The sequence below is a fragment of the Grampus griseus genome (assembly GCF_964374135.1).
Source record: "Grampus griseus genome assembly, chromosome: 19".
NCBI classification, from domain to species: Eukaryota; Metazoa; Chordata; class Mammalia; order Artiodactyla; family Delphinidae; genus Grampus; species Grampus griseus.
In genome coordinates, this window is record NC_139013.1 from 5,602,960 (window position 1) to 5,620,377 (window position 17,418).

The window sequence follows — 17,418 nt, forward strand, 5'->3', positions numbered from 1 at the left end:
ATCTATAGAGACAGAAAGTAAATTAGTGGTTGCTTAGACATGGGGAGAATGGAAGTTGAATTGATAGTTATAAATATCTGCAATATGATTAAGAAAAAGATAACCAACCTAAAACAGAAAAAAATAATACCAGTAAATAAACAATTAATAAAATAAAATAATATTTTTAGTCGCCCTTAGGTTGGGCAAAATTAAAACGTTGATGAGGTGGTTAGAAAATAGGCACTCTGATAGAATTAGCCCTTTTCCCCATATATAAAATGAAGGTAATATTTATGTCCACCATCAATGGCTTTCAGAATGTTAAGCAAGATAATGCAATTATTATGCATGAATATGTCCCCTATTCAAAAAAAATGTGTATACACTTAATAAAAACTAGCTATTACTTTTCAGTTGGAGTTCTTGGAAGAAGCTGGATAGCAGCCAGTAAAGTGTATTCACTAACAAAACATGTTTGGACAACAATCTGGAAAAATCTATCCAATTAAAAATTGTCCTTCTCTTTGACTCAACAATTCCAATTCTATTAATTTCTTCATGAGAAAAATTATATGAAAACATTTGAATTGACAGAAAGCCTGCACAGAAATTTCTACCAACAATTTCTGGTCTTCCACCAGAAATTTCACCACCTTCCACCTCAGTCAGAAACATAACCCCTCCCTCACTATTAGCTCCACCCTCTCTACAGCCCTCTCACCTTTCACTCTGGAGGTGTCACCAAACTTCCACCACCAATTTTGGCTGAAGAAGATCTTTTCCTTCAACTAAATTTGTTTACTCTGTGCCCACAGTGAGGCATGCTACCTTCCTCTACCACCTTGGCTTCTCCAGACCCTAAACCTTTCTTCAGAAGCATTCCTGCAAGTCGCTCAACCTGCTCCCAACTCCCTAAAGGAAGACGCCTTTTCCCTTACGGATTTGAGCACCTTTTTCAGCATGGCTGCGCCCGCTCTGATGTTATGTAGCTTCGTAGGGTACCAGTTGCAAAGCGGAGGCAGACATCTTTGGGCTTGGGGCACCTTACCGGGAAGAGACCTGAATCCGGTGGAGATGAGCTAGAGCATGCGTATTACCCTTTGCGACTCTAGCGATTGACATAACGCAGGCAAGCTTTGTGGGGCAGGAAAAGTGGTTGTACGGCTGGTTTTCCAAGATGGCGGGTCCCACATAAATCAGCTAACAGGGCGCCGCCATACTCTGTCATAGTGTCTTTGTCTAAAAGAGGCGAAAGTTAAACGGCCTCTTGGCCGGTGGAAGGACGCCCCGGAGTGGTGGTTGGCAGCCTGCAGATCCGGGTGCTACAGAGGATAAACTTGACCTGCGAGGTGGAACAGCCGGGTTTGTGAATCTGAAGAAAGTAATGGACTGACCCTATTTGTACCCACCCAGCTGGCGCGCGAAGGATCTCTTAAGGGGTCTCAGTTTCGCGTTCTGGGAGCAGAATCAGGTTGAGCTTTGCGGAGGTAGGGGAGGGATACGGGGAGTCTGTGGGAGGAGCAAGACCTTGTAGGGCAGGGGATGCATTCCGTTATTGAGGGAGTAGGATGGTAGGAAATGGGGCAGCCCTGGGGATGCTCAGGGTATTGGAGTAGCATGCAGAAAGATTGGGATGGCTTGGGGTTAGCATGTATAGGAGAGGTCAGTGACTGGGCGGTCTTGGAGGCAAATCAGTGTTTGGCATGATTTAGGGTGTGGGCTAGTGATTAGGATGCATTTAGGGGACAAGTCTGTGATTGGCGCATCTTTCGGGGAAAGGTTGATTGGGGGTGAATGACTGGTCAGTGATCGGGTATCCCTTGAAGGAAGTCAGGATTGGGGTGTCTTTGAGGGTGTGTCAGATCCTGAAAAGGTCTTCTGGGGGAAGATCAGTTCTTAGGACAGCCTTAGAGGGATGTCAGCGATTGGAGCATCCCAGGAGGGTCAGTGACTGGGGAATCCTTGGTACATAAGTCAGTGATTGGGACGTCTTTGGGAAGGTTCACTAATGGGAGTGTCCATGAAGGGAGGTCAGTGATTGAGACATACTTGGTTGGCAGTTCAACGTGTTTGATGTCCTTTGCTTAGTGAGTGTTGTGATGTACTTAGGGGAGGGGGTCGGTGATTGGGGTATCCTTCCCCAAATCACCCCAAGACCAGTGAATGGGGTGGCCTTTTGGGGAGGTTAGTGCTTGGGGCAGCTTTGTTTCTTGTCTTTGAGGGTCTCCAGTGGTCACTGAGAGTCATGGGGATCTGGGTGTTTGGGTCTGGATAGGCTAATGATAATCTGTTAGAAGTCATGAACTGTGAAGTAGCCATGTGGCCCATATTTTGGGTATGATGTAGTTAGGCATTGTTACCTGAGAGATTTATGGGAGTTGGAGCTTGAGCAGTCTCTGCATTTTAGACGGCTTTGGGGGTTTTAAAGCCCATTGACTTCTCATAGACTACATTAGTGCCTTCTTTAAAACCTGCTTTCCAACATCCTCTGTCCCCTAAATCAAGCGTCTCCAACCCCCGGGGCCGCACAGCAGGAGATGAGCGGCGGGCAAGCAAGTGAAGCTTCATCGGCCGCTCCCCATCGCTCACATTACCGCCTGAACCACACCCTCCTTCCGTGGAAAAATTGTCTTCCAGGAAACCGGTCCCTCGTGCCAAAAAGGTTGGGGACCGCTGCTCTAAATCACCTCCTCCTCTCACTGTCTCCACGGTGCTTTGTAATGACCAAGATCTAAATAAAATCTAAGGTAAAATGCTTTTACGAAAGATGTGGTATCTGGCCCTCTAGTTTTCAAATTTACCGCATATGTCTCTGGGATCCTCCCTTTTTGGACCTTCTGATGCATGAGAGGACATTCCCACATCCAAAATCTTGATAGCCAGAAATACACGTTGTTAAAATTTTGATATGTTTCCTTTTCCAAACTTTTTTGTTACTCATTTTATTACAAAGATGTGATAACACTGCATAAATGGCTTATAACTTGTCTTTTTGAAGAAACTTAACCTTCAAAAAAGAAAGTTAACCTTATACGATAAAATTGTTCCAGATTACTGACTTTTGGTACAAAGTCTTATTGATAGCTGCACAGCATTCTATAATGTGGATCTCGTTGCAATACTGACTGAAGTTATATTAAATCTTTGCAATAATTTGGATAGACGTGACTTTAAAATATTCATATAGATCTGGACATTGCTCGTTAAGTTTATTCCTAGATCTTATCTATATTTGCTGCCGTTACAAATAGCTTCTCTTTCCCTTTAACTTTTTTTTTTTTAATATTTATTTATTTACTTGGCTGTGCCAGGTCTTAGCTGCGGCGTGCGGGATCTTCATTTTGGCATGCGGGATCTTTTTAAGTTGCGGCATGCAGGCTCTTAGTTGCAGCATGCAGAATCTAGTTCCCTCACCAGAGATTGAACCCGGTCCCCCTGCATTGGGAGCGCGGAGTCTTAACCGCTGGATCACCAGGCAAGTCGCTTCCTTGAACTTTGAATTACTTTTATTTTATAGGTATAAAAGTAGATGATTAAAACAATTTTTTTTCATTTCCTTACTGAACTCTTATTATTACTAATGTGTTTAAAGTGATTCTTGTAGGTTTTCCAGGTAAGCAGTCAGCTGCAGTTAAGTTTAACTCCGAGAAAAGAATAGGGACTTTGGATTTCGGCAGACCTAGGTTTTTCTCCATATTCTGCCACTTACTATGTGAACTTGGGCATTTCTCAACCTGTGATTCTTTTCCCATTTGCTTAAAAAAAATCTCAGTACTAACTACTCATATAGTTAGAGTACCTAGCACATAGTAAGTACCCAAGACACGTTTTAGCAAGCAGTATTCCAGTATATATATACCATTTCTCTGGATTTTAGGCTTTTAAATTTTTCTTCTTTTTTTAAATTTCTTTATATAATGGTCCTTCTCTAAATGTAGATCTAGTTTTGAATAATTTTAGCACAATTACATAATTTAATGAAGATAGCTTTGTTGTTGATGTTTCTTTATTATAAAATAGTTGTTTGTTGTAAAATAAACCATCAAGTAATACATGTTACTTTTTTTCTTTATCACATTAACCAACCACCTGAAGAAAACATAATTAAATTTTAGATTTTTATATGTGTGTATATCTAAAATACATACACACATACAAACAAGGACGCACACAACTCAGAAAAATATTATGCTCCCAGTTATAGTTTATTACAGCAGTGAATTTCTGTAATCCCCCAGGTCTTGGCTTCCTGGGATGAAGTAGTTCCAATGAAGGAAGGAACTGAAGGTACCAAGATCAACATTACATCCTTTGCCAGAGACTCTGTACTGGAGCTTCAGGGAAGAAACCAAAATCAACAATAGAGCAGGTATTAGAGTTGCTGGTTGTTCCTAAGGGCTCCAGAAAATGTCCAAGTCCCAGGTGAGTTGGGTTTTTTTGTATATTTATTTTCCATTTGGCTTTCTAGTGGATTTTAGGAGGTTAAATACATATATTTAAAATACATGTTTATTCAATATTTACGAAGACTACACTATACCAGATCAGCATGAAAAGATAAGTGTCAGAATTCAGGAAAAAGGACTGAGACAAAAGATCAACTTCACAGTAAGGACACAATGAGAATATGTAAGTCGTATGTTTATACAAATTGTTTAAAGTTAACACATAGATTATAGCCTGTGAGCTCTAAATATTTAATAAAATTAAGCACAAACTTGTCTCTAGTATCCCCTGTTCCAGTTATCTATTGCTGCCTAACAAGCCACCCCAAAGTCTAGTGGTAAACGTTTATTTTGATCATCCTCATGGATTCAGTGGGTCAGAAAGTGAGACAGGACCCTATGGTGATGGCTTTATGTTTTTGGGTTACAAAGACCATCCTCAGGTTCAGTGATTTACAAGAAGAACTCAACAGTACTCAGCAATGCAGTTATAATCACAGTTATGGATTATTACAACAAAAGGATACAGATTAAAATCAGCAAAAGAGGAAGATGCACAAGGCCAGGTCCAGGAGACACCAGGCAGAAGCTTCCAGTTGTTCCCTCTCAGATGGAGTCATGTGGACATTGTTTTATTTTCCCAGCAATGATTTGTAACAACACATATTGGGTATTGCTAATTAGTGTCTAGGCTTTTTATATGAGGTTGATTACATAGGCAATGGCTGACCTTAGTGTCCAGCCCTTTCAGAAGTCAAGTTGCTACAGTGTGGCCCAAGGCCTCCACCATAAATCACATTGATAGCAATAGACTATTTGGTGTGGCCCAATGCTCCTGTGTAAACAAAGATATTTCAAGGGCTTAGAGGTTACTTCCCATAAACTGGCAAGAGCCAGACCTTTCTTTGGCATGTGCAGGATATGGACAATACAGACTTTCTGTGCTAATCCTTTACTGTACAGCTTGTCTTACACACCATGGTGTCTGGAACTTCAGCTGGGAAGACTCAAATAGTTGGAGACTGGAATCATCTGGAGGCTTCTTCATTCCCATGTCTGTTTTTCAGGATCACTTGACTCAAAAGCTAGGCTTAGCTGAGGTTTTTGACCAGAGCACTTATGCATGGCCTCTCCATGTAGCTTGGACTTCTCACGGTATGATGCTGTATCCTGCGAGAAACAGACTGAAGCTACACTGCCTTTTCTGCCTTACCCTTGGAAGTTAGCGTTTTCATTTTGTTACACTCTATTGGTTAAGAGCAAGTCACTAAGACCAGCTAGATTCAAGGGGAAGGGAATAGGGTCCACCTCTTGATGGGGAGTGGAAGACGGTTTGCAGAAGGTTTTTTGGAATGGGAGATAAACTATTGTGGTCTTCTTTGGGAAATATAATTTACCACATGGTCATAATGAAAAAATTGTTGGTGATTTTTTTGCCTTAAGGAGAAATCTCTTCTAGGAAAGTGAAATAGTTCATGTCCCTTAAGTAGGAAGAAATTTCTTTGATGGGTTATTATTTTGATAATATGGTGCTCAGTGCCTTCAGTGCAAGCCACTGATAAAGTGGTAAGTTTCGTTTGGTTATTTCTCAGCAGTCCTCAGATAAGCCAGTGGTGTCCTGCCAAAGCCAAAATCAGAGTGATCAGAGTGCTTCAGGGTTTCAAAACAGAGTAGCCCAAATCCATGGCCTCCTGGTGGCCTGGGGTGAAACCTAGATTATCAAGAAGAATGGATGGATTCTGTGACTATCAAATGGTCTTCCACTAACAGTCCTCAAAATTCAGTTTTTTATTTAAATCAGTGGTTCCCATCTGGGGATAATTTTGTCCCCCCAGGGCACATTTGAGAATATCTGGAGACATTTTTTGATTGTCATGACTGCGGAGGGATATTAATGGGATCTAGTAGATAGAGGCCAGGGACACTGCTAAACATCCTACAATGCACAAAGCCTCCAAAAAAAAAAAAAGTCTCCATAACAGAGAATTATCCAACCCCTAAATGTCAATACTGCCAAGGTTAAGAAATCCCAGTCTATATTAATTAACAAACAGTTCCAAGTTACCTTTACTAGCAAAGTCTTAGAATATTCCCATCATGATCTCTTCACACCCAAAAATGTAGTGTAAACTCTCAGTTCATAGTTAATACTTAACCTCTTTCTTTTAAAAATATCCAATATTAGTGAAGCTTAAAATATTCTCAGTGTCAAAGTTTCAAATAGTCTAGAAGTTTGTAGAGCTAAACCCTTATGTCTTCCATCAGTCCTTTTTCTCTACCACCAAGATAAATAATCCAAAAACGTTTATGTGTATTATTCTGACTTCCCATGTCACTAGTTACATATGTAAATGTGAATTCATATGAATTTGAGTTGAGGTTCCTGGCTCACCCTCAAGCTCAATGATTCTCTAGAAGAACTCACTGGACTCAAGAAAGCAGTTATACTCACAGTTATGGATTATTAAAGTGAAAAGATGCAAATTAAAATCAGCCAAGGCAAAAGATACACAGAGGCAGGAGCTTCCAGGTTTGGAATTTTTAAAAAACGATACAAATGAACTTACTTACAAAACAGAAAGACTCACAGACATAGAAAACAAATTTAGTGTTACCAAAGGGGAAAAGGCGGGGGGCAGGGATAAATTAGGAGTTTGGGGTTAAAATATACACACTACTATATAGAAAATAGATAACCAACAAGGACCTACTGTATACCACAGAGAACTATATTCAATATCTTGTAATAACCTATAATGGAAAAGAATCTAAAAAAGAATATATATATGTATATATGTACACACATACATATATATATTTTTTGTTTTGTTTTGTTTTGTTTTGTTTTTTGCTGTACACGGGCCTCTCACTGTTGTGGCCTCTCCCGTTGTGGAGCACAGGCTCTGGACGTGCAGGCTCAGCGGCCATGGCTTACGGGCCCAGCTGCTCCGCGGCATGTGGGATCTTCCCGGACCGGGGCATGAACCCATATCCCCTGCATCGGCAGGCGGACTCTCAACCACTGCGCCACCAGGGAAGCCCTACATATATATTTTTAACTGACTTACTTTGCTGTACACCTGAAACTGACACAACACTGTAAATCAACTATATATCAAAACACAAAAAACAAAGAACACTGATATAGTGTAGCCCAAGACCTCAGGAATATAAAAACATTCATCAGGCTGGATATTTCAGGGGTTCAAAGTTATCTCCCAGGAGCAAATCAAGGACAGGCCTTTCTTTGGAATGTACAGGGTTTGGGCAACCCAGGTCTGCTTTACTACAGAGTACCTAAATATACACATTGTCATAATTAATGTTAGAGTTTATATACTTTCTTTTAACATATATACACTTAACCACTTATTTGGAAGTCTCTCCATTATCAGTGTATAACTAACAAATAATAATAAGTGAAAATGTTTTGAGTACACCACCTGCTCAAATTCAGTCATTTAATTTCACAACTGAGGAGGAAATGTATTTTCAGTGTTTTGAATGCTCATGGTTTCACTGTGCTATCATTCATATTACTTCTTTCTGGAATGCCATGCCACCTCTTCCCTCTGCAATTCACCATAAAACATAGACTTGATCTCATAAGAATTAGTTCCAGATTCACCTCTGTGAAGTTTACCCTTTACAATTTTTCTCCTCCCCATTGATGCCCACAGGGTATATATTTATATATACTTACTTGACATGTATAAATCTATTGTTCTCTTGTGCACTTACATCTCTCTCTTTGCAAGCTAGTGTGTTCCTTCAGGGTAGAAGTGAGACTTATTTACAAAGGAATGCTTGATATATTGTCTGACATATAGGTGCATACACACAGGTTGTGTGGGTTCCTAGATTAAAGGACTTAAGCATGTTCTCTATTCTACTCCTTTTTTTGTGAATGGATGAACATGTGAGTCAGTGAATGATTGGATGGAAGCACAAAGATAGGATATTTTAAGTAAAAAAAATTGGTTTTCCTACAAAGTATAATGCAAAACTAGTTACATAGAAAGAAGTCAAATAGCTTACCATGGGAAAAGTAATAAGAATTTCCTATTTATCTTCCTAGTATGAACCAATGATGATCCCTTTAGGATGAATAGGAATGTTCTATTACAGGGCTCACTATCATTCAAGGATGTGGCTGTGGTTTTCACCTGGGAGGAGTGGCAGCTACTGGACCATGTTCAGAAGAACCTGTATCAAGATGTGATGTTGGAAAATTATATCAACTTGGTATCAGTGGGTAAGAAGAGCGTTCCCTGGGTAATATAGGCAACGGATTGCCTTTTCTTTCTCAGGGATGAAAGGGGTGGAGGCTTACAACTGCCTTACTTTTTTAGAATTGAGTTTCATACATCATAGATTTCAGTACCCTGTGGCCTCTAACAGTATTTTTCTCTCACTTCCAAAGCAAAAGTCCTTTACTTGGCTGAGGTGCAATTTGTTCAGCCCCTTAAATGTAACCTTTTCTGGTTTACAGAGGGCTTGTATTTGGGTCCATGGGTCCTCTGTAATTCCCCTTGAGTAGGGTATCAAGTTACCAAAACAGATGCATTCTACCGGTTGGAACAAGAAACACCATGGATAATAGAGGAAGAAAGCCAGAGTCAGATTCACCCAGGTGAGTGAAAAAATAGCTCTGTGGGATAAAAGGAAGTTAAAATCCTAGTTGGCCAGAAAGAGGGATGTACCTCTGAAATGTCTGGAGAAATATTGAAATTTTTAAGCTTTGAATGTGACTCAGAACAGCTGGCGTGAGCTCCCATATACATTAATATTGACTCCACTTTTTTTTTTTTTTTTTTTGGCTGCACTGTGCAGCTTACGGGATCTTGGTTCCCTGACCAGAGATCAAACCCAGGCCCTCGGCAGTGAAAACGCCATGACTCCATTTTCTAATCTCTCTGTATTAGGTCTCTTTTGCCTGGTTTTAAAAAGCACATTTCCTTATTTTAGATATTTTGATCAGATCCCTCTCTAGTCCATCTTGGAACTTGCTCTCCTAAATAATCTTTCTCCTTGTTATCCTCAGTTTACCTGCCTTCTCCTTGCCTCTACCTCCCTAATCCATGGTTATAGCTCTCTTTTCTTATACACTCAAGCATTCATAAATTCTCCCTTCTTCCCATTCTGTGTATCTCTCATGCCTCTTGTAGTTTATTCCTTCTTTTTTTTTTTCTTTTTCATTTTCTTTATCTCCTTTCACTTATAAATGTCACAGACTTTAGGTATATACCCACAGTCTCCTTTCCTCTTCTCTCTTTGGCCTTTGCTGAGATTCTACTCCTTCTATTACATGGTCATTATGGATTCATTGGTCTGTTTCTAGAAGACACATGGCAAGTTGATAATCATAGAGACTGGCACAAAGGAAGCCATGGCAACCTGGAAACTATGGAGAGTTACCACAAAGATAATGCATTTGGAAAAATATCTTCTCTGAGCTTAAACCTTGATATCTCCTTAGCACAAAGATCTCATACACTTGACATACTTGGGAAACATCTGAAACCTAATCTAGAGTGTATTAGTCAGAATAAAAGCTATGCAAGAAATGAAGTTGAATTTATTCAATATGACAAATTATTTCTTTACACTAAGCATGAGAAAATTCATACTGGACAAAAATACAATGAATATAATCAACATATGAAAGTTTTCAGCCATAAGTCACAGCTTATTAAATACTGGAAAACTCAAACAGCAAAGAAACACTATAACTGCAGTGACTGTGGGAAAGCCTTTTCTCAGAAGTCGGACCTCATTAAGCATCAAAGAACACACACAGGAGAGAAATCCTTTGGATGCAGTAGATGTCAGAAAGCCTTCAGGCGGAAGTCCCATCTCATTTTACACCAGAGAACCCATACAGGAGAGAAACCCTATGAGTGCAACAAATGCGGGAAAGCCTTTACTGATAAGTCATGCCTTAATAAACATCAGAGAACTCACACAAGAGAGAAATGGTTTGAGTGTCATGTATGTCAGAAAGGCTTCAGCGATAAGTCACAACTCACTTTACATCAAAGAACTCACACAGAAGAGAAACCCTACAGATGTGAAGAATGTCAGAAAAGCTTCAGCAATAAGTCACAGCTCATTATTCATCAGCGATCTCACACAGGAGAGAAACCTTATGGTTGCAGTGAGTGTGGGAAAACATTTCCCCTTAAGTTTAGCCTCATTTTACATCAAAAAACACATACAGGGGAAAAACCTTATGGATGCAGTGAATGTGGGAAAGCCTTCATCCAGAGATCTGAGCTCATTAGACATCAGAGAACTCACACAGGAGAGAAACCATATAATTGCAGTGACTGTGGAAAAGGCTTTAGTGTAAAGTCACTCCTCAATACTCACTTGAGAACTCACACAGGAGAGAAGCCCTACGGATGCAGTGAATGTGGAAAAACATTCTCCATCAAATTTAGTCTCATCCTACACCAAAGAACTCATACAGGTGAGAAACCCTATGAATGCAGTCAGTGTCAGAAAGCTTTCACCCAAAAGTCACATCTCACTATTCATCAGAGGTCTCACACCGGAGAGAAACCTTATGAGTGCAGTGAATGCCACAAAGCTTTCAGCCGGAAGTCATATCTCCTTATTCATCAGAGAATTCACTCAGGAGAGAAACCTTATGAATGCCATGAATGTGGGAAAGCTTTCTGTCACAAGTTTAGCCTCATCATTCATAAGAGAATCCATACAGGAGAGAAACCCTATGGATGCAGTGAATGTGGGAAAACTTTCCCTATCAAGTTTAGCCTCGTTTTACATCAGAAAACACATACAGGAGAAAAACTTCACGAATGCAGCGAATGTCAGAAATCTTTTGCCCAGAGGTCACATCTTATTATACATCAAAGAACTCACATGGGTGAGAAACCTTATGGATGCAGTGAGTGTTGGAAAACTTTCTCCCACAAGTTCAGCCTCATTTTACATCAGAAAACTCATAGAGAGAAATTGTGAAGAAATATCCAAACGATATCCAGAAGTTGTCATTGAAAGGAAATAGCTCCTTACACTCCAGAGTTTACATAGGAGTGAAACCTTAAGACTGCAGCAGATGTGGACCTGTTTTCTTTTCAGAATCACAACTTATTACTTATCAGAGAGCGGTACTGCATAGAATGCCAGACAGGAGGAAATACCTTTCCCGATGAATGTCAATTGAATGTAGCCCAGAGAGAATAAATAGGAACTTCTGCATATGTTTTAATCGTGGGGATGTTGTTGCTATGAAATTCAGCTACATTGGTATCAGAGAATTGACATTCAGGGGGAAAGTCTATGCTTTAAAGAATCTTGGAATCATGCTTTCATGGGTATCATTTTATGAGGGAATTAATTTTCTGTAACTGTGACATAATAAACAGCACTATAGAAAGTATTAAATATGTAAATAAATACAGTAGTCAGAAAACAAAGCAAAAGTTATATCAGAACCATGTGAGAATATGTGTTTTGTACCTATTTTTATTATAAAATGATTGTTTGTATTTGGGAATTGCGTGTGTTAGCCTAACAGTTGTGACTTCCTAGTCCATGTGCTTAAATGTCATAAAACTTTACCATAGAATATCTGCACTGAGTCTTTGTATCATTACAATGCTACATAAATTGTAACTGAATGACATGGTTCATTATTTTAGTAAAAACTCTTAAGGGCTTCCCTGGTGGTGCAGTGGTTAAGAATCCACCTGCCAATGCAAGGGACAGGGGTTCAAGCCCTGGGGCGGGAAGATCCCACATGCCGTGGAGCAACTAAGCCTGTGCGCCACAACTCCTGAGCCTGAGCTCTAGAGCCCACAAGCCAGAACTACTGAGCCCATGTGCCACAACTACTGAAGCCTGCGCACCTAGAGCCCGTGCTCCTCAACAAGAGAACCACTGTAATGAGAAGCCTGCGCACCTCAACGGCCCCTGCTCGCCCCAACTAGAGAAAGCCTGCATGCAGCAACAAAGCCCCAACTCAGCCAAAAAAAAAAAAAAAAAATCTTAACACTGAATATCTCATCTCCTCTACCATGCCCCACTGTATGCTGGTATTAGTAAGTGGGCCTGGAAATTTTTGAGTCTCTCTTGAGTGAAACTTTCTTTCATCGATTCTAAGATGCAAAATTTTTCCCACGTTTTCATAACTCTGAAGTTAAAATACAGCATACAGTTGATGGCTTGACATATTTATTTATTGGAAGTTAACAACATTTTTAATTTTACTGCTGCTTTTTCTATTATAAACTACATCAAGGTGTGAATAGGGCTGAGGCCGCAACATTAATTTTTTTTTTTTTACAATTACATTATTTTATTTAGGTTTCTTTAAGGAATTTTTGTATATTTTACACATCTTAAATTTTATAGCATATATATAGGAACATATTTATAGAAATATATAGAAATAGAAAATACTTAACCTGGAGGGACAATTCTGAAACACCAGATCCTAAATGATACAAGGCCATTTGTGGACAAAAGTCTCACCTGCTATTTTTCTGGTTACCAATTCTGATGTGTTGCAGAGTGGGAGGAGGTTTCCCTATGCCACTAAGAAATTCTTAGACCCTGGCTGTCCTACAATTCAAATCAATTCTGACCTATCTACCCAGAGATAGCATAAGATTCCATAGGTTAAGGGTTCAGTCTTATATGGCTGTCTTCCTCTCCACTTCAGAGGATAGCAAGTCCAGATTGTCCCCTGTGCTCCTCACCAACAGGCTACAAATTGGAGGTTCCGATGACTCCCTCCACAGATTCAATAATTTGCTAGAGAGGCTCACAGAACCCACAGAAACATTTTACTTACTGGATTACTGGTCTATTATAAAAGGGTATAACTCAGGAACAGCCAGATACAAGAGAGGCATAGGACAAAGTATGGGGAAAGGGTGCAGAGCTTCCATGCTCTGCCTAAAATGTGACTCTTCCTGAACCTCCACATGATCACCAAACCAGAAGCTCTCCAAATCCCATTCATTTGGAGGCTTTGTTACATAGGCATGATTGATTAAATCATTGGCCATTGGCTATTTTTTTTTTACAGTGTGATATCAACATGTTTATCTGAAAAATAAATAAGTGTACATATAATATATAAATTCATACAATCTGAGTAACTACTGCAGAATATTTTTGTCATTGTAGTTGAACCATCAGAAGATACTGCTATGAAAAACTTTAACTCCAAACCATATTTTTGACAGTGTAATTATCCACAGTTTTGTACATTTTAAAGTTCACTATGTTTGATGGCAACTAAGCTGAAAAAATATGCTAATTTTTCCTTCTTATCACCATCATGTGCAAATTACACATATTCTTGATGAACGCAGGTGTTACTAAATTCTGCATGTAAATGATATTTAAGTTTTGATGGTTTCACTGATTCTTTTGCCAGTATACCTCCACAAATTACATACCGCATACCCAGAACCCACAAAATTCAAAATTTCTAGAATCCAATAAAGATTATCAAGCCTACAAAAAACAGGAAACTATGATCTAAACTGAGGAGAAAAATCTATCAGAGTTGACACAAATGTTAGCATTAGTAGACAAGGACATTAAAAGAGTTATAACTGTAATCCATAAATTTTAAAAGTTAAGTAGAAACATAGAAGATATTTTTAAAAACCCAAACTGAATTTCTTTTTTTTTCTCCACAACTCACACACACACACACACTGTATTTTATTTTTACAAGAGATAAATAAACTGACACCAAGCATTGTAAATGGATGACCACAACAAAAGCAACAATGATTGCAATTACCAAACACGAAACACACTCATACTATGTCATAATATTGACATTCAGTCCAGTAATCCTCCACTGTAACAGCCCCTCTACTTTGCAGTGAAAATTGATTTGTATATTTTTTCCCTCTGAGTCTTTGTGGGATTTTTTTTTTATTCAAACAGAAAGTCACGAAAATTATAATCACCTTCATCAGTTCACTCAGTCCCATGTAATTAATTATTTTTCATCTTGATCTTTTGTTAGCATTTTTATGAATTCATCAGTTTTCCATTAGAGTTCTGAAAATGCTTATTCATTCAGTTCAGCAGTATAGTCAGTTACCAGAAACCTGTACTTGTCAGAGTCTTTTCCATGAATTCCTTGAAGATGAAACCCCTTTATAGGAACATTTTTGTGAAAGCATCAGAGTACACCCAGAACTGTTTGTAAATGACAAAAGACTTAAAAATGACCATGGTTAAAGATTTGATGAAGGACTTCCCTGGTGGCGCAGTGGTTAAGAGTCCACCTGACGATGCAGGGGATGCGGGTTCGTGCCCCAGTCCAGGAAGATCCCACATGCCGCGGAGTGGCTGGGCCCGTGAGCCATGGCCACTGAGCCTGCGCGTCCTCCACAATGGGAGAGGCCACAACAGTGAGAGGCCTCGCACCACAAAAAAAAAAAAAAAAGATTTGATGAAAGTTCATGGTCATGCAACTGACAAGGAAATTTAGTTATTTCTGAGATATACATTTTAAAGTAATAACTAGAATTGTGACTTATAACATTATACCAGAACATATAAGATTTTTAGAAATTTCATGTAATGTCTGAAACATTTATATTAACATATTTCCACGCAAATAACTCAAAGAAAGTTTAGTGTTAGTTGTTTTTCTTTTTTGTTTGTTTGTTATTTTATACTGCAGATTCTTATTAGTCATCAATTTTATACACATCAGTACATACATGGGCTTGACATATTTAAATGGAGAACTTGAACTTGGTACATAAAATAGTAGTGTATCATACAACCGAAGTTATCTTAGATTGGATGAAATACAGCAGAAGTCAACATCTTTATAATTTTCTTTCTTCTAAACCAGCCACATATTTAGGGTTTGAAGATGATGACTGTTCACAGGTTTTATACCCCATTTGAGTTCTAAACAGTTTGAGCGAAAGTCCCCGGTATCAGAAGATAAAATTAAATATTAGCTTGAGTCCTGGTATTGCTTGATTGGATAATGTGTTTTGTTCCTATGGTCAAATAAAATGGTCTCCTATTTCCCCCATATTGCACAAGATGTACTTCCTTTTGAAAGAGCATAAGCCAAACTTTAGATATGTTTTTATTAATCCCTTTCTAGAATGTAACTGCAAAGTCTCAAATTCTTTTCTGAAATGGGGATTAAACTCAAGTTACAATGAGCTTGACTTTAACTTTACAAGATTTGGTTTCCTTTTCAAGCATAACATTTTACTTTAAAATAAAACACAGACATCAACAACAGTAAGAGCAAGCTGCAGACTGGAAGCATATATCGCAACACTTAACTGAAAAAGACGAAAACTTAGACTGTAAAAAGAGCTCTTATGAATCTGGGGATGCAGAAGAATTAGGATCACTAAGACAAAGTCTCAACATCCAGTTTGACAAGGGTTAAGTTGTAATCCACTGCAGTTGCTGATCAACAGTGCACTCTGAGAGGAATTTAAATAGAAAACAGAATGAGGCACTCTGGGCTTAGAATGTACATGAATAGGCAAGCCCCATAGGTAGTTAGATGAATATCTCAGGAAGAATTTTAATGACACTGGATTCTCACATCTTCCCATACAGAGATAAGCCCTAAAAAGATTAACTTGAGCCATGTTTTTCTTTATGATTAGCAATAAATCTTTTACCAAGATGTATGCCTGACTGCATGTAGTTCCTAGCCAAAACTCATATATAGAAGGGCTTCTCCCCTACCTCTTCAGAGCGATTTCCTCAGAGCTAATGTCACCACAAAACTGGGTTCATCTCTTGGTGACTGCCGAGCCAACAGGTACAACCAAGCCAAAGATGGGGAGAAGGAAGGATTTATTACTTGTAGTAAGTAAGAAGAACATCATGGATATTTTCCAAAGCAGTGTCTCCCCGGAACAGCAAAACTGGGGAAGTTCTAAGCTAAGGGTACATGCATATTCAAGAAGGGGCTTGAGCAGAGGAGAATTCAGCATAAAACTGGGGCAAAAGTTGACAGTGTCCAAACTTTAGTTGACTGAAGTCAGAAGAGTCAAGATCATCATTCTCTCCTCTACCTAAGTGAGGGCCTTAGTTCCTGTGCAACTCAAAGATACATTATTATGTATATCCCTTGAGGAGGAACTAGAACTCTGCTTTATCACTTCACTATTGTTTGACTGCCTTTCCTCTGTTCCAGCATTCCTTTGTTCCCTTAAGATCATTGATTATTGAGACCTGTTCAAGGGCAAGAATTATGGCTAGGCTTAGATGACAAAATGGCTTAGGCCAAAATGGGTCCTCTCATGTCAAGAAAGCCATTCCTGGTTCTCTGTCTCCAAGGACCCCCTAACCTATATGCTATACGAACTGAGTGGCTGCCTCCCAGGCTATGATCCTCAGTAAGAACCTGAATAAAACTTACAACTCACAACTCTTACGTTGTGTGTCTTTAAGTCAACAAATCAATAAGAAAATGACAACAGAGTAAAAATCAATAGGCAAATATCCATGGAAGAGGTGATTCTGAATAGCCAATTAACAGGAAAAGACACTAAACTTCACTTTTAACTGGAAGCAGGCCAATTTGTGGAGGGTCAGTTCTCAGATTTTATTTCTTTCAACTTAAAAAAAAAATTATAGCAAGTCTTACCTGATAGGATAGTTTTAATAGCTTTGGGGGACATATCTGTAAAGTTACCGTTGATCGACTTATATGTCTTAAAAGTTTGTAAGGAATACTTGATTTGTCTCTGCCTTAGTGAAACAGGAAGGAAGGGGGCAGGGCACAGCCATTGAAAGAATGACATAGCCATTGACGATATGATATAAACTGGTTAGAACTTGCTAGGCCCAAGATTTGACTTCCCATAGACCTTGAACCTCATTATACACTCACTGTAATACATTAACATGCTAAATGACACACCCACCAGTGCCATGACAGTTCCAAGCCTGAACAAGAAGGACCAAAAAGTGGGTGGTGGCCCAATTCCTGAAAATT

The 17,418-nt window shown here is 39.1% G+C and overlaps 1 protein-coding gene across 2 annotated transcripts in view; it reads right to left on the bottom strand.

Annotated features, from left to right (window-relative positions):
* Window positions 1-17,418, bottom strand: part of ZNF613 (zinc finger protein 613) — a 59,884-nt gene that overhangs the window by 15,917 nt on the left and 26,549 nt on the right. Inside the window, exon 1 of one of the 2 annotated variants that reach the window (XM_082676251.1) lies at window positions 704-763. The exons of the other annotated variant lie outside the window; for it this stretch is intronic. The gene's annotated coding sequence lies outside the window, so the exon portion shown is untranslated. Of the gene's footprint in view, window positions 1-703; window positions 764-17,418 lie in introns of those variants that run through there. 2 annotated transcript variants of the gene reach the window in all.